We start from the raw sequence: 5,533 nt of genomic DNA on the forward strand, positions 1-5,533 counted from the left end.
AAAAAAAAGTTGGCCTGAATTTTAAGAGGTTATAATTAGTAAGTGTTAGAGGTTAAGTAATGTTAAGTATGAGTATAGGATGATGATCAAAACTTAGGGTCGTCACAGTTGGTATCAGAGCGACGGTTCTGCCACCCACCCACATTCTACTGAGCATCTGACTCTACATTGCCCAAGTAAATTATTAGTTCTTTTGAATTTAGAGTTCAATGTGTGAATTTTGTCCTGATAGGATATACGATATGGTTCGGAGAAGACGAACTCGAATGGTTCTTTAGTGAGATTATGACTGACCACACAGGAACATGACGTATATTTCATATTTTGGAGGGGGTTAACAGAGGAGTTGCGAACTATGGTATTTCCACGATTGGAAGTTACATATACCCTCACCAAGTTTTTTAGAGGAAGTAACACAATTAGAAGAAACATTGGCTATAGAACGAGAGGAACAAGAATGGCGCGTTAGTGAGCGTCGAATGAAGTTTGAACGTAGGCAGAGAAAATACCTACGTAGAAAATGATTAGTGTAGATGTATACGTTAATCATACTTGTCTTATGTAAGTAATGAATGATGAATGTATATGTATGTTTGAGCGGATATGTGTGTGTATATGTATACAGGCATACAAATGAATCAGATATAGGAAAAAAAAATGCGGTTACTGTAGTGACCAAGAAAATCTCAGAATTTTAATAATGTAATTCATGTATTTAAGTCAAGGATTTTCCTGGAAAATCATAGTTGTATTATTTTAAAACAACTTTATGTTATGAAATGATGCTAGGATTTATTTAGATTTATACATACACACATATCCGGAAATTTAGCCATGTTTACCACTATTCTTCTTATGTAGACACATGAAAACATGGTTCGTCCACGTAGAGAACGTTTGGTTCAAGAATTAAGAGTGGATTTAGCTGCCACTATAGCTAACTTACGAGCCAGACTTGAGGCTCAAGAGTATGAAAATAGAAATTTATGGGCACAGTTAGAGCAAAGAGACCAGGAACAGGAGCGAAGAAGAGCGCCACCTGTTCAACCGGCACCGCAACCAGAGCCTGCGGCGATGCCAGAAATGGTGCCACAAGCTATGCCGATTGCTAATCAGGAACCATTATATGTACGGTTTCATAGGATGAAGCCACCAGAATTTGAAGGTTCCACTGACCCACTAGAAGCTAAGGAGTGGTTAACTTCACTCCAAACGATTCTGGATTTCATGAATCTAACAGAGCAAGAAAAAGTTCTCTGTGCTTCGTATGTGTTAAAGAAAGATGCCCGCTACTGGTGGGAGACAGTGGTAATAAGAAGGAATGTAGCAATGATGACTTGGAATGAATTCTTAGGGGAATTCAATGCTAAGTACTATGATACTGTAGGTCTCCGAGCTCAACAAAATGAATTCAATAATTTGAAGCAAGGTGATATGACTATTATGGAGGCTTGTCGTAAGTTCGATCGATTGGCAAGGCTATGCCCTCAGCTAGTGCCAACAGAAATGGAAAGGGGAAAGACCACCTACAACAGTGGCGGATTGTGTTGGTAGAGCAGTCCGAGCAGAATATCACCTAGCCTAAGCTAAAGAAGAGAGAACCAAATTATGGGATGCCAAGAAAAAGGAACAAGCCCAAGCAAAGCAAACCCAAAGGGGGAATCGAAAGAATAATCAAGCTAGTCAGAGTAACCAAGCTAATAGAACTAGACAAGGAAATCGACCCCGTAAAGACGTCCACAGAATAACCAGAACCTGAATAAAAGGAAGGAAATTTTGGTGGAAATCGAAACTTTAATTCCCAAAGTCCGCAACAGAGGCAAGATCGCAACACGAATATAGTTGAGTGCTCTAAGTGCGGAAAGAAACATTCGGGTGTATGTCGTTATGGAACAAACAGTTCCTATACATGTGGCAAAGATGGCCATTATTCCTGGAATTATCCTCAGAATTCAAATAGACAGCCTACTAACCAGGCAAATGCGATGCAGATAAGAGTTGAGGAAATGCAACCTCAGCAAGATGGAATAGAAGCCCCGTCGCAAACCAATGCTAGGTTGTTGGCATACACGAGAAATGATGCAGAAGCTGGCACGTCAAGAGTCGTGACAGGTCAGCTTACTATTGCTCAGCACTTAGCATACACATTATTTGATTCCGATGCATCACACTCGTTTGCATCATATGGATTTGCTGAGAAATTAAATTATGCTATGAATAGAATTGGTCAGACATTTAGGACTACCCTGCCATCCGAGGAAATTCTATTGTCAGAATTTAGGTTAAAGCATGTACCAATAGTCATAGCTAACAGGGAGCTATACACAAATCTAGTCGTATTAAAGATAATCGACTACGACGTCATCCTAGGAATGGATTTCTTAGGAAAATATCAAGCTACTATCGATTGTCGTAATAGGAAGGTGATTTTCCGACCCGATGGGGAAGAAACTTTTGAGTACGTTGATCGCTCTAAACGTACCCCCAGACGAGTAATTAATGCAATGGAAGCAAAGAAATTACTTTCAAGTGGTTGCGAAGGATATTTAGTTCATGTTGTGGATACGACTAAAACTGATAAGTTGCAACCAAAATATGTGTCGATAGTTCAGAATTTTCTAGAAGTCTTTCCGGAAGAATTGCTGGAATTGCCACCAGAACGTGAGATTTCGTTTGAAATCGAACTTTTACCTAGAACGGCACCGATTTCTAAGGCTCCATATAGGATGGCTATAGCAAAACTTAAGGAATTAAAAATGCAACTGCAAGAATTAATGGACAAAGGATTTATCCGACCAAGTTATTCACCTTGGGGAGCCCCTATATTGTTTGTAAAAAAGAAAGATGGCACATTAAGAATGTGTATTGACTATCGTGAGCTCAATAAGGTCACGATAAAGAATAAATATCCTCTGCCCAGGATCGATGACTTATTCGACCAACTCAAAGGGGCAGCAATATTCTCAAAGATTGATTTGCGATCTGGATACCACCAATTGAAGATTAAGGAACAAGATATATCTAAGACAGCTTTCAGAACGCGTTATGGATACTACGAGTTTCTTGTGATGCCGTTTGGACTAACTAATGCCCCAGCACTTTTATGGATTTGATGAATCGTATTTTCAAGGAATATTTGGATAAATTTGTTATCGTTTTTATTGACGACATACTAATTTATTCAAAGAATAATAAGGAACATGAAGAGCACTTGAGAACTATTCTTCAAACGCTGAAAAGACATCAGCTATATGCTAAATTCTCCAAGGGTGAATTTTGGCTCAATAAAGTTCATTTATTAGGACATGTAGTCTCGAAGGATGGAATCTCAGTGGATCCAGCAAAGATTGAAGCTGTTAGTAACTGGCCCGCACCAAGAAACGTAACAGAGATTCGTAGTTTCTTAGGTCTGGCCGGGTATTACAGAAGATTTGTAGAGGGTTTTGCAAAACTAGCTGCACCACTCACTACCCTCACACGAAAAGAAAAGAAGTATGAATGGACTGAGAGGTGTGAAGAAAGTTTTCAAGAATTGAAACAAAAGCTGACTATTGCACCAATCCTTACTATTCCAAAGGAAGGAGAAAAGTTTGACGTATACAGTGATGCTTCCAAACTAGGGCTGGGAGCGGTATTGATGCAAAATGGAATGGTAATTGCGTATGCGTCTAGACAATTGAAAACTCATGAGAGAAACTATCCTACTCATGATCTTGAATTAGCAGCAGTAGTTTTTGCTTTAAAGATATGGAGGCATTATTTATATGGTGCACAATGTCAGATTTTCACTGATCACAAAAGCCTTAAGTATTTCTTTACACAGAAGGAACTTAATATGAGGCAATGCAGATGGTTGGAGTTAGTAAAGGATTATGATTGTGAAATCCTTTATCACCCTGGAAAAGCCAATAGGGTAGCTAATGCTTTAAGTCGTAAGACTACCGAATTAAGTCATATGTCATTGGATAGATTTCCAGCACTTTTACAAAAGGATATTCGTTCATTAGGGTTGGAGCTAATTACAGGTAAATTAGCCACTCTACAGATATAACCATCTATTTTTGACAAGGTGACAGAAGCTCAACGTCAAGATTCTACTATTGACAAGTATTGGAAAGAAGCTGATGAAGGAAAAGAGACATAATTCAAAGTCTCTGATAAGGGAATACTCACATTACAAGGAAGGGTTTGTGTTCCGAAAGATGAAAAACTTAAGAGTCAAATTCTTTCTGAAGCTCATAATACCCCTTATTCGATACATCCAGGAGTGACTAAGATGTATCAAGATCTAAAACAACACTTTTCGTGGAGATATATGAAAAATGACATTGTGGACTACGTTAGTCGTTGTTTAACATGCCAAAAGGTTAAAACAGAGCATAAACGTCCAGCTGGAGAGCTGTAACCATTAGATGTTCCGGAATGGAAATGGGAGCATATAACTATGGATTTTGTGGTAGGACTACCAAAAACAAGTGAAGTTTATGATGCAATCTAGGTAATTGTTGATAGATTGACTAAATATGCCCATTTTGTACCTATAAAAGTGACGTATACCCTTGACAAGTTAGTAGAGTTATACGTCACCAACATAGTTAGACTGCATGGAATACCTTTATCCATTGTCTCATATCGGGATAGCCGCTTTACCTCCATGTTTTGGAAGAATGTACAAGAAGCCATGGGCTCAGAATTAAGATTTAGCACAGCTTTTCATCCTCAGACAGATGGACAATCGGAACGTACCATCCAAACTTTAGAAGATATGCTTAGGGCATGTGTGATGGATTTTAAAGGAGCATGGAATAAGAAACTATCATTGATTGAATTCTCGTCTAACAACAGTTATCAAGCTTCAATCAGTATGCCACCATATGAAGCTTTGTATGGAAGAAAGTGTAGATCTCCCATTCATTGGTATGAAACCAGGGAGAAACAATTGCATAAGACGGAATTCATTCAGGAGGCAGTTGAATCCATCCAAAAAATCCATCAGAGAATGAAGACGGCACAAGACCGTCAGAAAAGCTATGCTGATAAGCGTAGAAGACCCTTAGAGTTTAATGAAGAGGATGAAGTTTTCTTGAAGATCGCACCCATGAAAGGTGTTATGCGTTTTGGCAAGAAAGGCAAATTGAGCCCAAGGTATATAGGACCTTTCCAGATTATTAAAAGAATAGGGAAAGTAGCCTATCGACTGGCTTTACCGCCAGAATTAGCTGCGGTACATGATGTATTCCATGTCTCGATGTTAAATAAGTATGTACCCGATTCATCTCATGTTATAAAACATGAACCAATACAGATTCACGAGGACATGACTTATGAGGAACAACCGGTGCAAATACTTGCATGAGAAGAGAAGCGTCTTCGTAATCGAAGTATTCCACTTGTAAAGATACTGTGGAGGAATCAAAAAGTGGAAGAAGCAACATGGGAACGTGAAGATGAGAAGAAAATACCCCCATTTGTTTTGATTTTCGGGACGAAAATTTCTTAAGAAGGGGTGAATGTAATGACCGGGAAAAATTTA

The sequence above is a fragment of the Morus notabilis genome, unplaced genomic scaffold (genome assembly GCF_000414095.1).
Source record: "Morus notabilis unplaced genomic scaffold, ASM41409v2 Scaffold359, whole genome shotgun sequence".
Taxonomy (NCBI): Eukaryota; Viridiplantae; Streptophyta; class Magnoliopsida; order Rosales; family Moraceae; genus Morus; species Morus notabilis.